Source organism: Miniopterus natalensis, chromosome 6 (genome assembly GCF_054644295.1).
Source record: "Miniopterus natalensis isolate mMinNat1 chromosome 6, mMinNat1.hap1, whole genome shotgun sequence".
Classification (NCBI taxonomy): domain Eukaryota; kingdom Metazoa; phylum Chordata; class Mammalia; order Chiroptera; family Miniopteridae; genus Miniopterus; species Miniopterus natalensis.
Window position 1 is genome coordinate 27,374,070 of NC_142086.1, and position 7,076 is coordinate 27,381,145.

The following is a 7,076-nucleotide window of genomic DNA, read 5'->3' on the forward strand; positions in this document are numbered from 1 at the left end:
TGAAACTCTGAAGGTGGGGCCCAGCAATCTGTGTTTTAACTAGTCCTCCAACGTGATGCCCGCTGGTTTGGTACCACTTTTCATGTAATTCTCCCAAAGGGAGTAAATCAAGTTTGCAGTAAACTAGCAAATAGCAAGAGATTAAATGGCTTTTTTGTGTAATAAGGCATTCCTTTGCTATTGTGTATGGGAGATCTCATGACTTTAATCATTGCCAGATATTCAGATAAGTAAGCTAAATTCATAAGACGCCTATGTTTTTTGTCATCTGTGAAACTACTATTCTTCCATTTATCTTATTCATTTATTTAACCAGATTTTTCATGGGTTTATACAAGAAATGTTAATTTCTGAAATCCCTTTCACAGGAACACCTCTGTTTTATTGCATTTCACTTTATAGCACTTCATAGATGTTACATTTTCTTATAAACCAAAGGCAAGACCTTCTCCCACAAAATTATTACAACTTGCTTTATTGTGATACTAATTTTAATACAGTCGTCCAGAACAAAACCCACCATATCTTCTAGATATGCCTGTATTTCCCTACCATCTGGACTGTGACCCCAGAAGAGAGTTTTAAGTACACAGAAACCTGCTTACCTTACCTCCCATGACATTGATGACAAAGGCCAATCTCAACTTCCCCACCTGCTACACCTTAGAAATGAGCCTCTGAGTTTCTCCATTGGAAAACCTCCCAGTAGCATTTGTTATTCCTTCATTATTGAAAACTCAGAAACCCTTAAACCCACCCTCTTTTTTCTACCTGGTCTTCAGTGAAGGGTAGGGAGAAAGGTATCAACAAAGCTTTTTTTAACCAGGTTACTGACCTTTCTTTGTGCCTTCCCACTACAATGCCTTTGTTCTGCAGGCACCTCCCATGCTCCCCAGACCCAGGTATTCCAGATACCATCTCCGGGGCAGATTGCCTCGTGGAGGGAAAATTAGCATCTGTTTGTGAAAAGTGACTCACTTCACACTAGTAGAAGTTTGTTGCTATGAAACTAAAACATGTACCCATGGAAGATGCTAAACTCTGATTAATGTGACCCTGAATTAACCTCTCTGTGCCCCAGAAGATGAAAAGAAACCCTCAAATCCTTCTTTTAGTTTTAAATTTACTTCTGCATCTTGCTCCAGAGAACCTCAGTTTCTCCATCTCTTCTGACTTGTTCCTTATGTCTTTCTTTTCCCCTTTTCCCCACTTTTATTCTTTCCTCTTAACATCCCCCAAATCTGAGCTGATGGGCACAGTATACGGTCAAGACTGAAAGAAGAGAGAAATGGTCAACCTGGTTAGGTCAAGAAGTATAGTGTAGGAAATAACTTGATTTTTTTTCTTTTTCTTCTAGAAAGCTTGATTCAGGTAAAAGGCAAATCCAGAATTTATAGTAACTATGAGAGTTTCAGCCAAGAAACACTAGTTCCATGTAAACACTAGTACTTCTGAAAGTAGCAATATGAAATCATAAGCTTATCTGCAGCAAGATGAGTTGATATTTTCAATGTCCTGCAGAAATTAGTGTTATTATTTATACCTTAACAAGATAATATTCTGACTCCTAAATATCTCCATTTAGAAAAATTATTCTATAGAAATCGTTGGTGCAAATATCAGTTATCTACTGTTACATAACAGTCCCCTCCAAAATTAAATGATTTAAAACACAGCACCATTTATTTGCTCAAGATCAGGTAGTTTGGACAAGACTCAGCATGGATGGCCTTCTACCATTTAATCATTTAGCCAAGTCATCTGGAAGTTCCACTGGAGCATCAAGGATCAGAGATGGCATTTCTCACGTCTGAGGTCTCAGCTGAGGTGACTAGAAAGGCCAACTTGGCTGGACCTCTCTCTACCTCATGGTTCTCTCTGCTCCAGGACTGTCTCCTCCTTGAAGCCTTTCCAATGTAATAGCCTTGCCTTCTTCACACGGAGGCTGGGTTCCAAGACAGCAACAGTGCAAGCTGTAAGACCTCTTAAGGTCTAGGAGCATAACTTGCTCAGTGTCACTTTTATCACATTCTATTGGTCCAAGAAAATCACAAGGCCAGTCCAGAGTCAATGTTAGAGAGGGCTACAAAAGGAGGCAGAATTCACTGGGGGCTATGATGTTTCATTTCATGTGTCATCTTGTCTAGGCCATGGTATCTAGTGATTGGTCAAATATTATTCTAGATGTTTCTATGAAGGTAATTTTTTAAATGATATAAATATTTAAATTTGTAGACTTTGAGTAAAGCAGATTACCCTCTCCCAAGCAGTTGAACGCCTTAATAGAAAAGACCGAAGAAGGTGGAATTCTACCAGCAGACCGCCTTTGGACTCAGGTTACATCAACTCTTCCAGGCTGCCTTCTTAAGAACCTAAGAGCTTACCCTGAAGATTTTGGACCCACCAACGTCCACAATCACATGAGCCAATTCTTTAAAATACATATCTATCTATCTATCTATCTATCTATCTATCTATCTATCTATCATCTATCTATCATCTATCTATCTATCTATCTATCTATCTATCTATCTATCTATCTATCTATCTAACAATCATCTATCTATCCCATTAATTCTGTTTCTGGAGAACCCTAATACAGTAACCATTTTGTGATACCCATCACACATTTTCCAGATAAGGCTCATAATCCACAGAAAGCTTAATAATACTGTATGATACTCAAGGATTTTTTGATCTAGTTAGAGGCCAGGCATATAAAAAGTTAGAGCACACCAAAGATAACAATGTAGAAGTCACTAGTTGATGAATGATTTACTCTACAAGTGTCTACCAGAGGAATGTTGGAATTACCAGTTAAGAAAACTTGCCAACTGGGTGGGGCCATAAAACTGCATAAATGTATAACCAAGCCAAGTTGTTAACAGGTTGCTCAGTGATGATAATGCACTTTATGGTTGGTAATAAAACTTGGGAAATATAATATATTCATGCCTCACATTTAGCTCAAACACATGCTGTATTTTGAAGTCTAAAACATTAAGCTTAAAACTCATGTTAAAGTAATGGAAGTGTTAGTTTTCTATGACTACTATAACAAAGTTCCACAGATTGACTGGCTTAAACAAGAGAAATTTAATGCCTTAAAATTCTGAAGACTAGAAGTCCAAGATCAAGTTATCAGTACGGCCATGGTCCCTCTGAAGGTGCTGGGGAAGACTGCTCCAGCCCTCTCGCTTAGCTTCTGGTGGTTTACTGGCATCTTTGGCATTCCTTGACTTGTAAACACAGCACCCTGATCTGTGCCTTCGTGTTCACACGGCTTTCTCCCTGTGTGAGTCAGTGTCCAAATTTCCCCTTCTTGTAAGGACACTGGTTATATTGCATTGGGGACCACCCTACTTTCGTATGACCTCATCTTAGCTAAACTAATTATATCTACAACAACACTATTTTCAAGTAAGTTCACACTGAGTTATTGGAGGTTAGGACTTCAACATAAGAATGTAGGGGTGGGGCACAATTCAACCCATAACAATGGTTGATAGCATTAATAAATCAGAATCTATGATTTAAAAAAAATAACTCAAGCTATGTCTAGAGTTTGCGGTCTGACTTGTTGCTTGGGTTATGGAAGCTTCCTTTAGAATGACAGCCTGGTACTTTGGCTTATGAGTTGTGTTTCCATGTTTTGCCACTAGAGGGTAGCATCATTCCTGGTGTTGTTTTTTCTGCTGCTAAGCCTGATACACAGTATCTTCAGTATTCAGGTATTCATCCATAATGTAGGCACATCAGAGGTGAAATAAATTCAGACACATTTCTTGAGGGTTGAGGGGTAGAAAAGATATGCTGACACGGTGTGATTTGATCATCAGAAGTGTTTCAGGCCAGAAAGGAGTGGCATGACATATTCAACATAAAGAAAAGCAAGGACCTACAACCAAGACTACTTTACCCAGCAAGGCTAATCATTTAAAAATGAAGGAGAAATAAAGACCTTCCCAGACAAGAAAAAGCTGAAGGAGTTCATGGCCACCAAACCAGTATTACAAGAAATTTTAAAGGGTCTTCTTTAAGAAGAAGATGAAAAAGAAGAAAAAAGACAAAAGAACATAGCTATAAAGAATAAAGTGGCAATAAATACGTACCTATCAACAATCACTTTAAATGCAAAAGACACAGGGTAGCAGAATGGACAAGAAAACAAGACCCGTATATACATTGTCTGTAAGAGACCCACCTTGGAACTAAAGATACACACAGACTAAAAGTAAGGAGAATGGAAAAGATATTTCATGCAAATGGAAATGGAAAAAAAAATCTGGGGTAGCAATACTTATATCAAACAAAACAAACTTCAAAACAAGGGTCATAACAAGAGGCAAAGATGGACACCACATAATGATAAAAGGATCAATCCAACAAGGGGATACAACCCTTGTAGACCCTTATGCACCCAACACAGGAGCACCGAAATATATACAGCAAATCTTGATGGACATAAAAAGAGAGATCAACAGTAATACAGTCGTAGGAGGGAATTTTAACACCACATTGAAACCAATGGATAGATGTTCCAGACAGAAAATCAACAAGGAAACAGGCCTTAAATGACACACTAAATCAGGTGGATTTAATTGATGTTTTCAGAGAATTTCACCCCAAAGCAGCAGAATGTACATTCTCTTCAAGTACACATGGAACATTTTCTGGGACAGACCACACAAAACAAGTCTAAATAAATTTAAGAAGATTGAAATCATATCACACATGCTCTCTGACATAATGGTATAAATCTAGAAATCAATTAACAGAAAAAAATGTAAAAGCACACAAAGACATGGAAGCTAGATAACATGTTACTATACAATGAATGGGTTAACAATGAGATCAAGGAAGAAATCAAAAGATACCTTGAAACAAACGAAAATGAGAACACAACAACCCCAAATGCATGGGACACAGCAAAAGCAGTCCTGAGAGGGTAATTCATGGCATTACAGACCTACCTCAAGAAACAAAAAAAATCTCAAATAAACAATCTAACGTTATACTTAAAGGAACTAGAAAAAGAACAAAGAAAGCCCAAAGTGAGCAGCAGAAAGGAAATAATAAAGATCTGAACAGAAATAAACAAAATAGAGCATAAAAAAATAATATATAAGATCAATGAAACCAAGAGCTGGTTATTTGAAAAGATAAACAAGATTGACAAACCTTTAACCAGACTTATCAGGGAAAAAAAGAGACAGCAAGGTGGCAGAGTAGGTATCTGCAGTACCCGCCGCCTCCCGCAACCACATCAAAATTACAACTAAAATGCAGACCCACCATCACTCAGAGCCTCCTGAGATCTGGCTGAACAGAAGTCCCCCAACCAGGGAGCTGAAGCAGCACCAAGACTGGTAGGAGGGGCGGAGACGCGGGCGGATCAGGGCTGAATTGTGGAGACGCGGCCTCGGGCCCACACCCGGTGCCGCGGGGTAAACCCGGGAGGGAATCTCGGTGGTGGGGGTTTCCCGGAGGAGTGAGGGGTCCCAGCCCCACAGCAGGCCCCCAGCCCAGGCTCCAGGGCAGGGAAGAGACGGCCCCACAACTCCGGGCTGTGAAACCAGCGGGGACTGTCCCTGAGGGTCGCGGAGGCTGCGGGAGCCCCAGCAGCTCCTCCTAAAGGGCCCGGCGCGGACTCACTCGGACGCTCCCTCTGAGCCCAGCGCCGGGCAGCGGCCTGAAAGGACCTGGGACACTCGGGGAGGAACTAACCTGCCTGAGATCCGGGCGAGAGCTGGAGGGGCGGCTTCCTCCCGGGCAGAAGGGCTGGCGGAGGCCATGGCTCCTGTGGCGAGTCCTCCCCGCACACAGCTGGCTGGCAGGCGCCATATTTGAGTCGCCAGCACCTGACTCACACCTTTGGCCCCGCCCTGTGGTTCCCGGGGGCCCCGCCCCTCCCCACCTGCAGCTCATCCAGGCCATTTCCAGGAGCTTTTCTGTGCAAGTGGCCTCTCCAGCCTCATGCTTAGGACTTTCCTAGAATCTCTCAAACAAGCAGCAGCTGCCCCGTATGGCTTGATAAGTGGCCCCAGGCCCGGCACTAGCGGCAGCCTGCACTGGGTCATAGCTTGGCCTCTCCTGGCCACCGCCAAGCCCAGCACAAGTAGCAGCCATCTACTGTTTGCTGTGTAGTTCATGCTGGGTGGCCCTGGGCAAGGCTGACTTTGCACCTCCCAGGAGGCCCCAGAGACAGTGCACCTGGTGGTCAGACTCGACCACGCTGGATTACAACCCTGCCACATCCACGACTGACACACTCAAGAGGAGCACTTGATAAACACCAAAGCTCCACTGAAGTAAATCTTGATCCATCGGGGTGTCTCCAGCACAGCAGCTCTTTGGCTGGAGTTGCAGCTGGTCCTCACAGCTGATTGGCAGAGGGGTCAATTCCTCCCAGTGATGCCAACAGCAACCAAGGCTCAATTACAACAGGACAGTGCACACAGCCCACACAGGGGAGCACCTAGAAGGCCCAGCTCAGGGGACTAGGGAGGCTGAGCCATTGGACCCTACAGGACACCTACTACTCAAAGCCACTCTACAAATTCCAGGAGACATAGCAGCTCTACCTAATACATAGAAACATACACCTGGAAGCAGCCAAAATGTGGAGGCAAAGAAACATGTCACACAAAAAAGAAGAAATCTCTAGAAGAGGAACTAAATGAAATAGATCCAAGCAAGCTAACAGATAGAGTTCAGAATAATGGTTATAAGGATGCCCAAGGATATTAGTAAGAGTATGACAAAAATAATTGAGAAAATCAATAACATAATAAAGGACCAATTTGAAATGAAGGCTACATGAACTGAAACGAAGAATAATTTACAGGGAATCAACAGTAGAGTAGAGGATGCTGAGAATCAAATCAGCGATTTGGAACATGAGGAAACAAAAAACACCCAACCAGAAGAGCAAAAACAAAAAACAATCCAGAAATATGAAGATAGTATAAGGAGCCTCTGGGACAACTTTAAGAGGCCCAACATTCATAATATTGGGGTGCCAGACAGAGAGGAAAGAGAGCAAGAAATTGAAAACCTATTTGAAAAAATAATTA